Raw genomic sequence first — 15,167 nt, 5'->3', positions numbered from 1 at the left:
ATTGGTGTTTTTAGAGAGGGAGTGAGGGAAAGAGAGAGAGAGAAACACTGATCTGTTACCTCCCGTACACACCCTGACCGGGGATTGAACCCACAATCTAGGTGTGTGTGCTGATCAGGAATCGAACCCACAACCTTTAGGTGTACAGGCGATGCTGGAAGCAGCTGGGTCAGGGCAACTGTCACCCATCCTACAGATGAGGAATCTGAGGCTCAGAGAGGGGACACGGCTTGTCCGAGGTCACATAACCAGCTGGAAACTGAATCAGGACTTAAGCCCCCGTCTGATTTCAGTCTACTCTTGTGCAGCTTTGGATCGACTGAGAAGGTACTTTACAGATGAATTGTGATGAACATCATCATCATTTTATTTTTTTGTGGTGACTGCTCTTCATTAACCGGATCCCACCTCCAGCCCCGCGGCAGTGGTACGCTTCCCAGTCCTGCCACCAGGGGGCAGCAGAACCCTGGGCTGGGGCCCAGGGGTCCGGAGGGTGTGGCCCTACCTGCTCCTCACCTTCCAGAGCGTTGAGACCTCCAGACGTTTAGCTGGGTGGGGACACAGAGCCGCGGGCAGGGCGGGGGACCAGGGAGGGCACAGAATCTGGGAAATGGAACCAGAGCCACAGCTCTGACTTCAGCCCTGAGAGGAAAAGGTCTGACGAAGAAGATGGGAGTTGGTCAGGGCCCCTCCTCCAGGAATCTCCCCGATGACCTGGCAGTGGGTCAGCAGCCCCTTCCCTGCCCCCATCGCCTGGCCTCCCGGGTAGCAGCGCCACAAGGCGTGTCACCGTCTCTGTGCTCCCACGGGACAGCTGGCACCTCCAGGGCGGTGCTCTCTGACTTTTTGGGGGGGCCCTAGCGTGGGCTGTGGCACTCAGGGGTGCTCCAGGTTCACTGAATTCAGGTGTGGGGGGCGTCTGACCTGGACCCGGCACCCCTTCCTTCTGAGACTGCCCTGAAGTGGGGTGCGGGGGAAGGGTGGGCTCCTAAGACTGAGAGATGTCTGTCCCCAGAGACTCGGAGATGGGGGGCCCCCAGGGAAAGTCACCAGGGGGTACTCAACGGTGCCTGCCACGTCACCCACATCGACTGCGTCCCTAACCCTGTGACAGCCCTCTCAGCAGGTTCCACGGTATCCTCCAGACTTTACAGAGGAGGAGACCCAAGCTCAGAGGGGGGAACGGACCTGCCTGTGGTCGCCAAGCAAGTGAGAGGCAGGGCCTCTTTGAACCCGGGCCTGTTTCACTGGGGAGCCGGGGCTCCTGTCTGAGGCCCTTTGCTGTCACGGCCACCTCCCCCGCTGGCTGGGCAGACAGCCACGGGGAGCCGTGGGCCCGTGCCCTCCAGAGTCCACTCCGAGCGGCTCTTGGGAGCCGTGCTCCCTGGCCCTGCATCCCGCGATGTCAAGTCCGTGCTGGAAATTGGCCGTGTCAGGAGTGTTTACACTGCAGACATCAGCCCCCGGCGCTGCGTCCTCGCCCTGCATCTGAGCCGGCTGCTAATCATTTACCAGCACAGCACTGGTGCTCAGAGAGGGGAACGGAGGTGCCCGCAGGCCGTTGGCCCTGCCCTCCCGGTACCCCTGCCCCCCCCTCTCTGCCCCTTCCTGCCTCACGTGAGGATGATCCTGTGATCCCCGCCAGGGTGTGACATGTGCCCTTGAGTGGGGGCCCCCCTGCCCCCCCCGCCGTGGATTGGGGTGCTCCTGACCCAGCCCCTCTTCTGATCCCGTGTAACATCCCCCGCAGGGCAGTGAGATGCCTCCAACCTGACCCAGCAGAGGTCTCTGGTGTCCCTAAAACTGTGACCCGTAGCATCTTCCAAAGAAGAGTGACACCAGAAGGTGTCATATCCACCTTACCTCAGTGCCCGTCTACACCTGACCCCTTTAGGGTGGGGCAGAACAAGGTGGTGCAGAAGGCAAGTGCGAACGTGTCCTGGGAGGCTGTGCTGCCCGGCTGAGGAGCTGGCTGGCAGCACTGGTCACTAGGGGCCCAGTGACACCCTGGACTCAGCTCCACAGTCAGCTCTGCGGCTGCGTCCAGAGGTTTGGGGGTCCAGACATGCAGCAGGGGGCTGGCCCAAGACCCACAGGCAAGTGCACAGGGACTGGCTGGGCGAGGAGCTGCAGGGCAGGTTGGAGGGCCCACACCCCCTTTCTCCAAACAGGTGACTCCCTCTTGGACACCCCCACCGCGTCTGCTGTTTTCCAGGAAAACCGATGCAATCGCTGAGTTGGCAGATCAAGGCTGGTATCGCCCTGGCAGCTCTACAGGACGAGCCTGCTGCGCCCAGCACCCAGCAGGGCCTGCCCAGGAGCCCCGGGCCGGGCCAGGCCCCCGTTACCCGCCCTGCGTCGCCCCTCCTCTCTCGCCCCACCCTCTGGCCCAAACATCACCTCATGCCCAAACCCAGCCTCTCTCCAACTCCCCAGATGCCAGACTTGATTGTCCCTGGGGTATTAGAAGACCTGGGTGTGAATTTCAGAACCACATTTACTGGCTGTGTGGCCTTGGGCAAGTCCCTTGACTTCTCTGAGCTTCGGTTTCCCCACCATTGATGAGATTCAAGTTATCACCTCCAACTGACACGCTATTAAAAGGATCGAAAGTGCCCAGCTAGATGCCCGGCCTGTGGGAGGTGTCCAGGAAATGGTTTCACAGACTCTTCCCCTGCATGACCTGTTCTCCCGGGGCCTGTGGGGAAGAAGGAAGCCGTGGGATCTTCCGCTTGCCCATCTGACGTTAATCAGCACGCAATCGTTGTGCTCAACACGCAGCTCTCATTGTGCAATGGGCTTAAGCTTCAGAGTTCTCACCTCCGCTGGTTCCGGACTCCCAGCTTGGGCAGAGATGGCTTAAGTCCTGGGTCTGGGGTCTGGGGCTCTTGGCTTTAGGGAGCTTGAGGGGTGGGCCCCGCAGGGGCTGCTGGCCGGGCAAGGCTAGGACTTGGAAGATTCCAGCCTTTCAGAGAGGGGAGTGGGCAAGGCTGCCCTGGGGAGGGTTTCCGCCGGCACCCCTAGCCCGGGAGGCCTGGCCCTCTCTGAGGCAGCTCTGGGTGATGACCCCCCGCCAAGGGGCTCGTGCTGGAGGCCCGGTGCCCACATCCTGGTTCGTAGTGTCACCCCTGCTTCGGACAGCCTCTTCTTGTTTGTTCTGGCTTTGGGAGGAATTAGAATTAGTGAAGTTTGTTCTGGCTTTGGGAGGAATTAGTGAGTTGTCACGGTAATTAGCAGCAGGTGGGCCTTCCCGGGCTGGCTAGGGGGCCTCCGAGGGTGTGGAGGCCAGGGAGCAGAGGGCTCGGGCAGAGGGCCTGCTCAAGAAATGCCTGGTGAAGAGGGAGGGGTGCGTGAGTGGGGGACTGAATGGGGGGGGCGGGGAGAGTGAATCAGTGAATGAATGCGAGAGTGACTGACTCACGGGGAAGTGAGCACCCGAAGAATGCGACCATTTCTGCAGCCCTTGAGGACTGCGTGTCCGACGCTGTTCGTAGCCCTTACCTGCACTCACTCCGTCTTCACAGATACTCTATGAACGGGCAGTATCATTACCTCCATTTTACGGAGAATGGACCCCCCATCCCCCGCAAGCACAGAGAAGTTAAGTAACAGGCCCAAAGTCACACAGCTGGTCAGTGCCCGAGCCGGCACTGGCATAGCCCCAGCGCCGCGGAGGGAGCGCACAGCGGAGGGGAGAGAAGGGGGACTTGCAGTGTGCACCTCGAAACTTCAGACTCATGTTTCAGCTGATCCTTCCTTCCTTCCCTCCTCCCTCCTCCCTCCCTCCCTCCCTCCTTTCCTTCCTTCCTTCCTTCCTTCCTTCCTTCCTTCCTTCCTTCCTTCCTTCCTTCCTTCCCACTGGCTCACTCACTCTCTCTGAGTGTTGGTTCTGGGAGATGAGATGGACTGGTGAGGTTAAGAAGATTCTCTTCTGCCCTGGCAAAATTGGTACTTCAGGGCTCAGCTCCGGGGCCACCTCGTCCAGGGAGCCTTCCCTGACTTCCTCTGCAGAGAGCCCACGTGTCCCCGGGCTTCCCTCAGTGTCACCTTCCCCTGTGCCTGCTTCCCTTGCCCGCTGGGAAGTGTTTTTGTCTCTGAATTCTTGGTATACTGTTGGTGCTCAATAAATGCTTGATGCGGCACCTTGCTGCTGCTCGGCCTCCTCCCGGGCACTCCCCACGCTCCCTGCTCTCTGCGGCTTCCTCTCCTCACTCTAGGCAGGATGTTCTGCTGCCTGGGCAGAGCCCAGGGGTCCCCACAGCCCCCAAAGGCCTTCCCGTCTGCTTAGCGGAGTGGAAACTGCCGGGGCACTGGGGCCACGGTGGGAGGGGTGGGGAGGGCTGGGACTCACTCCCGCAGGCCCCGTGCCCCGGGAGGGAGGGAACGGCGCCCGTCCTGGCTCAGCAACCGACAGCAGCCTCTTCCTTCGCTGGCTGCATGTTTGTTTTCAAATTCCTGAGGCCTTTGTCACCACCACCTCTGTCCCCGCCGGGCCCCTGGCCTGCCTTTGCTTCCTTCCTCCCCTTGCTTGACCAGGCTGGTCTGCAGGGTGGGGCGCCCGGCCAAGCCTCTCCCTCCCGCTGGCCATCCGCTAGGACCAGAGCCTCAAGCTGACGGACTGGGGAGCCCCAGGGACGAGTGGGAGATGACACAGGGGACTCAGGAACCCTCCCCAGCCCCTCTGCCTGGGGTATGACAAGGCCGTCTCTCTCTGCTCTTTGGGGAACGGTGATAAGGAAACACAGGCTGGGAGCCGGCATTCCTTCAGGGCTGGGTTAGCCGGGGCGGGGAAGCCTTGAGCAGGGCACGGCCCCTTCAGCAAGCCTGGTCCGGGCCCGGGAGGCCCAGCAGCACATATTGGACCTCATCGAGCTCTTCCCAGCTGGCAGTCTCCAATGAAGAGGGTGATGAGTCTCAAAGTGGACGTCTCGTGCGCCAGCATCACCCGGGACCCTGACAAAGATACAGGCCCCAAGGCCCCCTCCTCGAGTGTCTGGTCTGCAGTGGGGTCTGGGGAATCTGGACTGTGAGCATGTGGCCCCGGCCATCCCGGTGCAGGCAGCCCCGGTTTCGGAACCGCAGTGGGGGAAAGCTGGGGTGACCAGCTCGGGGTCCAACCCAGCTCTGCCAGCGACCTGTCATGTGACTGACCTGGACCTGCACTGTCCAGCTCAGTGGGCACTAGTCTCTGGATGCCATTCATTTATTCTCCAGATTTGATTTATTTACTTTTAGAGAGTGGGGAGAAGAGGGAGAAAGAGAGGGAGAGAAACATCAATGTGCGGTTGCCTCCTGCACGTCCCCAACTGGGCACCTGGCCTGCAACCCAGGCATGTGCCCTGACTGGGAATCAAACCAGTGGCCTTTTGGTTCACCAGCCAAGGCTGGTGGCTATTAAAATTTAAATGAGTTAATGTGAAGTAAGATTGGAGTCAGTTCCTCAGTGACACTAGCCACATTTCCAGCACTCGGTAGCCCCATGGGGCTACTGGTCACCATGCGGCCCAGAGCAGAGAGGAAACGTGACCCCTCATTCCGCCCACAGGAAGTCCTCCCGATCAGCACTGTCCTGGAACAACAGCCCCACGAATGTAGGGATGGTTGTCTGCTTTATTCGCTGCTGTCCACAGCCCCCAGCACAGTGGCTGGGACATAGCTGGGGTCGGTAAAGACTTTTTAAATGAATGTGTCATTGCAGTAAAGTACACAGAACATCGACCATTTAACCATGTGGGAGTATTCAGCCCAGTGGCCTTAAGTACATCTATACTGTCCCACAGCTATCGCCACGATCTGCAAAACTTTTCATCACCCCGACGAGACTATCCCTGAGACAATAACTTCCTATCAATAAATGTTTTCTGAATGAATAAGCACCTTGGTCAAGTCACTTCCTGCTTGGGGCTTTAGTTTCCTTATCTAAAGGAATGGGTATTACCCCTCATGCATTTGTCGTGAAGATTAACTGAGATAAAGCAGGTGCTTAGTCCGGGCCCTGGCTGGCGCATAGTACGTGCTCATCAAATATTAGCCGTGACTGCATTATTAACCCATCAGGAAGTCTGGCCCGAACGTCCCACACCTCCTTGCTCTTTGGACTCTGCATTCAAGTAAACAGAAATAGGGACCCTGCTGGCGTGAGTCACCCAGGCGTGTTTTATGTCCAGGGTGTGAGCCGCTGCTGCTGATGCTTTGTGTCCCCAGCTATGCTGGTTGCCCTGACAACCATCTCTTCCCCAGCAGCCTCCCCTGGGATCCAGCCCCTCCTGAGATGGGGTGACCAATGGCAAGGAACCCTCGCAGAGGGTGCCAATGTAGAGATGGGAAGGCTGAGGCCCAAGGTAACACAGGCAGCCGGTGGCAGGGTTGGCTGGCACGGGAGAGCCAGGAACTGAGTGAGGAGATGGCTGGCTGGTGGGTGGGCTGGACAGACGCCGGCAGGTTGAAGAGCCTCGTTTTGCAGCGAAAGAGACAGGCTCGGGGAGGTTAAGTGAGGTGCCTGGTAAATATTTATGGAATTGATCACAGTGTCCCTGGGCGGGGCATGCTGGCCCAGTACTCTGAACCCTGCAGTCCCTTGAATCCCTGCCCAAAGGGACAGCCAGGGCAGTTCTTGCCCTGGACAGGAAGTGTCCGTGGTGGAGTAGAGAGAGAAGCTAACCCTTGGAGTCAGGAGGCAAAGGAGGAATTTCTTTGGCTTTGACGTCAGACAGGCTCCGATCTGTCACAGGTCTTGAGAACCGAGGGGAGCAGTCTTGCTAAGCTCTTCAACTTTCTAAACCGGGGACCTTTTTGAGACGCTATAAAAGCTGCGGCCTCCAGCCGGTGGCGAGCTGGTAAATGTTTAACAACTCGCTCTCTGAAAGAAAACAAAAAACACCCAGGTTTGTTTCATTTGCCAATTGCTGTGGTGTAAACACTTCCGCTCACCAAAGGTTTCAAGGCATGAATGAAGCCTGGCTTCCAAAGTTCACGAAGATGTAACAACCCGCCCTGGCTGAGCCAGCCCAGCACCGGCTCTGTGCGTACTCAGGAGAGCCTCTCCCCCTTGCCGGGCCTCCCTGTCCTCATCTGTAAAGTGGGAGGCTAAGGTCCCTACCTGCAGGGCCCTGGTAAAATGCAATGATTCATTTCCAAGTTCCCACGCAGACGTGGGGAGAGCAGCAAAACTGGTGGAAGGTCTGACTTTTGAGGCCCTGGCTGGGGCTCCTTGTGGGGTCCCAGAGGGAAGAGAGAAATACCCACTGTGGGGACCAGCACCTCACCCTCTTCCCACCCGTGGGGTCCTGGAAGCTTATCTTTCCTTCCCAACCTCTGGCCCAAGGATTTCAGGGCTGCCTGGAGGAGGTGACTCGGCAGCCCCCTGCCCCTTCCCTTTGGGCCACTTCCCGGAGCCAGGCTGCGGGGCGGGGCAGGCGGCGGGCAGAGCAGCCCAGCGGTGATGACAGTTTGCCCAAACCTGGAAAGACAGGCTCACCTGCCCCAGTCTGGCTAATCCCCCTCATTTACCTGGCTTAACTCCTGGCACCACAGAAGAGGGGAGAAATTCCCCTCTGCCACCCAGGCAGGGACCCCCTGGGATCCCCATCCCTACCCCTCCTACCCCTACCTGCGTGCTGGCAGGACCCTGGGCCCCCCAGGGGCACCCCTTAGACAAAGGGGCACCAGATCACGGTGACATCCCCCACTCTGCATCTCTCCTCTTAGCAGTGGCATCTGAGACGCTTGTACCCTGGGGGCAGAGAGTGATCCTGGAAATTAAGGGGAGCGCTCATGCTGAAAGGGTCATTCCCACGCTGGGAGGGGAGACTGGACTCCCGGCCAGGGGTTCTGCAGACAAGGACACGACAAAATGCTCGGGAGAAAGGTGCTTGGTGGCAAAGACAAGCCTTCGGCTACAAAGGTGGGGAACTGAGGCCGGCAAGGGGAAAGCTCATGTGTGCAGTCTCAGAAGGAGTCAGAGGCCGCGCTGAGACCTGGACCCGGTGCCTGGATGGCCAGTGTCCTTTCTGTGCTGTGTGCTGAGCATCAGAAGGGGCTGGGGGGTAGACACCCAGCCACACGGCTGTGCTGGAGGGAAGGGTGACCGGCCAAGGCCTGTGACCTCCCCGGGGCTCCTCTCATGCTGGTGGCCACTTCAGGGAGAATCTGTCACTCCCCAGAGGCCGACCACCCTTCTGGAACACCCAGGACTGAGAACCGGTGTGACCGTGAACCCGGGGGTGGGACCCTCCCCTTCCTGAGGTGCAGGTGAAGGTGCCTGCCATGGGGACCTGGGTCTGCCCGGCTTTCCCCCTGATTCTCCATGCGGTTCCCCTTGGCGCCCATCTCTCGGCTGCAGAATGGGGGGCTTGGACCAGATTAGTGGCTGAAAACTTGTTTTAAGCTACAGAATGATTTCTAGATACTTGGCATAGAAAGAAACACAAGAAGGGTGGATCTGGGGGAAGCTGGGGCTTGGAAGGAGGGAGACAGGAGGGCGGAGGCGCTGGGTCCTGGAGCCGAAGCTGCTCTGACACCCCGTGCCCTAGAGGGGACAAGGAGCCGTCCCTGGGGCAGAACTCCTGCCTGCGGCCATGACACCTCCTGGAGATGCCGTCTGCACGGAGGGTGGAATGCCAGGGGCCTGGGCCACGTGCAAGCGAGGAGTATGGCACCGCTCCTGACCCCTGGAAGCTGCAGAGAAAGAGATGGAGACCAGATGGAAACGGAGAGAAAGTAAAAAGAGAGACAGAGAGAGACGGAAATAGAGCAAGACAGAGGAGAACACACCGAGAAAGAGGCACCAAGAGAAAGAGAAATATTTGCAAACGAAATGGCGAGAGAAAGGGAGGGAGAGATGTGGAGGGGAGGAGAGACACATGTTTCCACTCAAAGTTCTTTTTCGCTTAAAAGAAAACCCACCTAATAACCTCTGCTGCTGCTGCCGGTTGGCCGGAGCCCAGCCCCCGGCTGAGTGTGACCACAGGCCTCCTGGCCGTCCGCCTGGGAAACTCAAGTGAGGGCGGCCCGGGCCTGCTCTCAGCCACCTCTGACACGGGGCCTGTCCCCTGACGCTGGCTCAGGCCTGGGGGGGGTCCCAGGAGAGACCCCCTGAGGCCTCTCCCACATGCCCCCAGAGGGCAGCCCCTGCCAAGCCCTTGTGGCCACTCAGCTGACAGCAACCAGCCCCACGAGGCCTGGGGCTGAGGGCTGGCGGAGTCCTGGGGTGAGGCGGAGGGCCTGAGAGGGGAGGCTTTCCCCAGGGGCCCGGTCAGCAGGGGTCTGGAATTCCCCAGGGGCTCCACCCGTCCACCCTTCCTCTCCAGGGGTGCATTCTAGGGCCCTGCAGCCCCAGGCCCAGGCTACTTGAGCCGTGTGCCCTGGGGATTGTGGAGGGCATTACCAGAGGAAGAGGAGGTGGGGGTTGGTCAGGAGCTGACTCCAGGAACACCTGGCCAGGCTGGCTCAGAGCCCCCCAGCTCACACCCACACCCACACCCCCCCGCCCCGCACCTATATTTTGCACCGTGTATTTGACCCACCCTAAGCCCCACGTACGCAGGCAAAAATGAAGGTAGTCGAACCGCAGCTGCAGCCTGCGGAGCACCGCTGCGCCCCCCAGGCGCTGCCACGCATGGGAGAGCCCGTCTCGTGCAATCCCCACGCTCCGTGAGGTGGGGCCACGATAATGTCCACTTTACAGACCACGACGCCAAGGCTTAGAGCAGTGAGCACACTCACCCGAGTCTCACGGTGAGTAACATGTGGGATTTGAACCCAGGGTTGCTCACCCATCACAGCCCCCGCACTCGGGGGTGCTGGGGAGCTCCTGGGGCGTACTGCCTCCCCAGGGCCCCTGGGGAGGGCGGAGTCTACCCTCAGGCCCAGGCTCCTGTCCCTTCCGGAGCTGAGAGAGGCAGATCTGAGAACAGCTGATCCTCTGGGTTTTGTTCTCGGCACAAAGGCGTCCGGATCCAGGCTTAGCGGTGAATGGTGAGGGGCCCGCCGTCCCCTCCCGAAGGCAGGCCTGGCAGGCTCTGCTCCCCGCTTGCTCGCGTCCCCCGAGCCTGCCTGCGAGCCCTCAGCTTCCTATTCAGAGCCCGGCTCAGCCACCGGCAGGAATATCAAAGGCGAGCCGACTGGGGGGATTAAAGGAGACAGTGAGAGAGGCTGGGGGAAGCAGGGGGGGGGGCGGGGGCACTCCCACGGAACTCCCTACTATGTGCTGGGCACTTCCTGATCTTGTGTGATCCTCGTGGCGGCTGATGGGATGACGGGCCCTGGAAGGCCAGAGAGGAGAAGGGACTTGCCCAAGGTCACACAGCAAGTCAGAGGCAAATCCAGGGGACCCAGCTCCCAGTCAGGGCTTTTCTCATCAAACAGGGTTCCTTTGTGCTCCAGATACCCTGCCCTGTGGCCTCTTCCAGAGACGGAGAACAGGACAAAGGCGGACAGAGGGGAGGATGAGACAGCAGGGGGTAGAGGCAGGTGCAGCGGGGAGTGGGTCTCCTGTGGGAAGCTTCCACCCGACAGCTGGATGCCGGGGGCCGAGTGCTGGAGGGGTGCAGCTGGCCCTGCCCTAGGCAGTGCCCAGTCTGGTCCCAGAGCAGAGGAAGGCAAGGGTCCCCACCCCGAGCCTCCTGCAGCCAGGTCTGTCCCTGGGCAGTGTTTGGAGTGGGGCCTGGAGGTCCCCCCAGCCCGGGGACTCAGACTGGCCCAGGAGAGAAGGGACTGTGGGTCTCACTAGTGCTGGCTGTGGGAGTGGCGTGATGGGTAGACGGCCCTGGGGTTTGGCCTTGCTGTGTGGCCTCAGGGAGATACAAGTCCCTCTCTGGGCCTCAGTCTCCGTCTTGGGCCCCAGAGACAAAGACCTCCCTCATTCTGTCACAGGGATGTGGGCTTGATAACTGGGGGACCCCGTCCCCGAATCTTTACAGTGAGACCAAACCCTTCGAGCTTTCCTCTGGTCCTCACGGCGGCCCCACCAGAAGGCTGCTCTTATTCCCGCCCCCGCTCGACAGATGAGAAAACTGGTGCTCAGAGAGCCGTGCCCAAGGTCAGACAGCTTGTAAAGATCTCAGAGCCTCGTGGCTTCACTCTGGCTCCCTCCCCTCCCTCAGGATGCCAGGCCCTGGCCGTGGGCCGGACCCCGGCAGGCTGGCCTGAGGGCCTGGGTGGCCATGGGGCCCTGGGACCTGGCTGGAGCACACCTTGCTCCCGGAGCCAAGGTGGCAGAGGAAGGTGCCTACCTGCCCCACCCCCAGCGGCGGGCCCGGTGCCACCGCACCCCCAGGAATCCGGCGGCATTCCTGTGGTGGGGGTGTGGCTGCCCAGGGCTCTGTTTGCCCAGGGCCCGAGCCTGTTGCTATGCAAGCCCCAGCTCCAGGCGCTGAGTCAGCAGGCCGGGCAGCCGGTCACTCCCAGCAAAGCACTGTCACCAGGAAGGTGGTGCAGAGGGGAAGAGGAAGCTCTGCTTCCCTGGAAGGGGAGGGGGCATGCCTTGGGCTTGCACCTGGAGACACGGGCTGAGAGTGGGGGAAGTCGCAGCAGGGAGGGGGTCTTCCTGGGGGAGGCGAGAGGAGACTCCTCCCAGCTCCCCCTCCCGCCGGTCCGGAAAGAAGCTGGGGCAGGGAGCCCAGGCCCAGCGTGAGGACTTCAGACCAGACGGGAGGCACCTGCGTGTCTTCTGTGCGCCGGGCGGGCGCTGTGCGGCTGCTTTGTGCGGTTCTCTTATCTGGTATAATAAAACTGGCATGCTATGGCTCTCCTCCGCTGTCCGTGTGGGGACCCGAGGGGCACCGGGTCCTTAGTGAGTAAAGGGCACGGACCGGCCCGTGACTCAGGCCCTTGTTCACTGTGCCCGGGGCAGGTGAACTCCCTGCTCCACCCGCCTGGCTGTGTGAGCCTGGACTAGCCCCTCCCCCGCCTCAGTTCCCCCACTGTGCGGTGCTCGGGTCTCTCCAGGCCCTGAGAAGGCCGGAGGATGAGGGGCCCCCCAACTTCCTCCTCAGTGCTATTTGCTCTTCATCAGGGACAAGCCACCTCCGTCGAATGGGTCCCACCCTCTGGCCAGACTGTGGTCTCCTCGCCTTCAGAGTCTTTTATCTTTATGGGTGCTGCCCCTGGCCACCGCATTCGCCCCACCCCACCCTGCTCTGCATCCAGAGGGCACAGAGGGGCTCACGTCAGGAGAGACAAGAGTGCCGGTGGGGGCACTGTGCCTGGCAGGGTGGGCACTGGAGGGGTCTTCGAGGTTGGTCTGGCGGCGCCAGTCCTGCCCCCACACCGGGCCTTCCTGGGAACCGAATTCATGGGTTGTGGGCCCGGGGTGCCAGGGTGGGGCAGAGGGGTGGGCAGGGTTGGATGTAGGGTTCAGGGGGCCAGAAGCTTCGATGGTTAATGGTGGTGGCGTTTCGATAAGAGAAAGAAGGGCAGCCGAAGTCTGTGGGAGACGGCAGGGCCAGGGTGGGGTGGGAGAGGAGCAGGGGGCACGGACTCCCAGGCTGCTTAGCGGTTTTGTTCCCCTGCCCCGGCGCCCCTAGCAGGCAGGCTTACGGCGAGGGGACCGGACAGTGATTTGAGGGGTCAGGGCTGAGAGGGATGTGTGTGGGACTTCCTCTGGGAAGTACCCAGCAGTGCTGACGGGCTGGGGGACGTCCCGGCCTCTGCCCCGGGAATGCCTCTCCTGCGGGAGAAACCCCGTGTGCTGGAGGAGCTACAGTCCCCTTTCCCCAGGAGCTTCAGTCTGAGGGTGGAGGCAGGCGGGCATGGGTGCTAACTGGCGGGACTGCGGAGCGACCCAGCCCCTCCCCTGCGGAGCCTGGTCGGGCCGGTTTGGAGATGAGGAAAGCAGGGCAGGGTCCAGAGACACCCCTGTCCCCCCCCCTTACACACACCCCAGGGATCAGCCCGGGGTCAGGCTCCAGCTGGGGCGGGGTGGGGGTCTGTGTCAGACCGGTCCAGGGGCACATTTCAGGCTGTGACACGAGGTAGATCCTCTGTGCAAAACAGTTATTACCACCCGCTGCTCCGGGCCCGGCGAGACAGGGAGGGTCTATTACAGGCTTGGAGCCGCAGCCCTCCCTCCCCACCCCGCCCCTCCCCACCCCGCCCTGCCCACCGCTCTCGAACACACACAGACCCAGGCACAGACACACACCTGCACACACACACACACTCACACATACACAGACACGCTAGTTGTATGGTTTTGAGCAAGTCGCTTCACCTCCCTAAGCCCCGGGTTCTGAGGATATTATGAGGATCATAATAGCATGCACACCTGGATATACAATATCAGTGGGTGCCAGCACCTCCCTCCCTCGCCCCTCCCCCTGGGAATGGAGACACGGGCACATGTGCATTCCTACCCGCTCACCTGGGCACTCACGTAATCTGTGCAGCCCTGCTCACACACTCCCCACACACACACATGCAACATGCCCACACAGCCTTGCTCACACACCTTCATGGAAGTGCATGCATATGTGTATATAAAGTTGGGGGGCTGTGGCAGGGTTCCCAGGACCCCAAAGGGAGCCCTGACCCCTCTACCAGCAGCTCTCTGACTCTGCGGTGGACCCCCAAGTCAGCCAGGCCCCAGGCAGACTCGGTGCGGACCTCACCCTCTCCCAGGGAAATGCCAGTTTGGGAAGGAGGAGGATGTGTGCGGAAGACATGTAGATCTGGCTTCTACAGCCAACTCTGGCCCTGAGCCTCAGTTTCCTCATCTGTAAAATGGGTACCTGAATGGCCACGGAAAGGTCCTGGGGCAGGGGTCGACCCTATGCGCTGGTCTGTATGAAGGGCTATGAGATGTACAAAGTGCTCGGGACACGGCAGGTGCTCCCTAAACCCTAGCTCGGTTGACTTGCAGTGAGGCAGCCCCTTCCTTCCCGGAGTGCGGAAGGTGACAGGTGTCACCTATCATATGTACTCGACAAGCCTGTTGTACTCCGGGCCTTGGCCTGGGCACCGGAGCCTCAGACTGAAAACAAAACAGAGAAAAACCAAACCCTGTTTCCTTCCTTCCTTCCCTCAGCGCGCTCACGCAGCACTGGAGGTGACCAGATGACAACCAGCTTCGAGTTGGAATGGGGTGTGGGGCGAGACGGGCGGGGCGGGCAGCAGGGCCCCCGGGGGAAGCATGGGGCGGCCACTTACGGGGGCAGGGGTGGTGAACTTAATCACGTGACTCTCCTTCGTTGAGACTCAGTTTCCCCTCTGTAAAACGGGCGTGAACACAGCCCGCTCCCTGGACTGCTGTCCACATTTTGGAGGCGCCGGGCATGGCCACTAAGCAGAAGGTTGGTGGTTCTGCGTGGCTGCTCCCCAGGAGGTGGTCCCTGAGCCCCTTTCCCCCCTTCGGAGCCCGTGTCCGGGACAGGTCTCGGGCTGTGGGATGAGACCGTCTGTTTCCACAGCAGAGCCTGCATTCCTTCACCAGGAGCCGAGTCACAGGGACCCCCGATCTCAGGGGCAGGGTGAGGGGTGGGGCGGACGCCCAGGATGCGCTTGTCCGGGGGCCGGCGTGGTCAGCCACTCGGGGCTTTGAATTTCTGGTTGCCACAGACCTGGAGAGGTGTCAGCGATGTACTTACCCTCAGGGGGACCCAGTCTACTGGGAGAGGCACAACCCCCCTTCCCCAGGGGCATCTGGTGCGGGGGAGGGGCAGCATAGCATCCTCGGATGACCCTGGTGGGACTCTCCAGGATGTTGGAGCTGGGAGGCTCCTTAGAGCCTCAGTGGCTTTGAGTCATCAGGGGCTTGGCGTGGGGAGACCCACTCAGGACAACAGGGGTGGGGCTCACGGTGCGGGGTGGGTGTGAGGCACAGGCTCTGGGGCACGCTGGAGCCACACGTGCCATCGGAAGACCTTCCAAGTCAGGCTTTCTCAGTCTGTCCGGCGCGCACCCAGACATGCCTGCGGCACAGCTCCTGCAGCCCAGCTCCTGCGGCTGGCTGGTTGGCGGCGGGAGGCCCCAGGGGTGACCTTCCCGCTCTCAGGTGGGACACTGAGACCAGAAGAAGCAGGTAGTCTGCCAGTTCGAGGCCAGCAGCGGCCTGTCTGCCCGCATCAGTTTCCTCGGCCGCCTCGCTCTCGGCATCGGTAGGAGGACAAATGATGATGGATGGGGTAATGGCCATGAGGCAGGTAGTCCAGTGCCTGGCACGGAGATAAAGC

This window comes from Phyllostomus discolor, chromosome 5, assembly GCF_004126475.2.
Source record: "Phyllostomus discolor isolate MPI-MPIP mPhyDis1 chromosome 5, mPhyDis1.pri.v3, whole genome shotgun sequence".
NCBI classification, from domain to species: Eukaryota; Metazoa; Chordata; class Mammalia; order Chiroptera; family Phyllostomidae; genus Phyllostomus; species Phyllostomus discolor.
The sequence above is the reverse complement of the archived record's forward strand: the minus strand, read 5'-3'. Positions refer to the sequence as shown.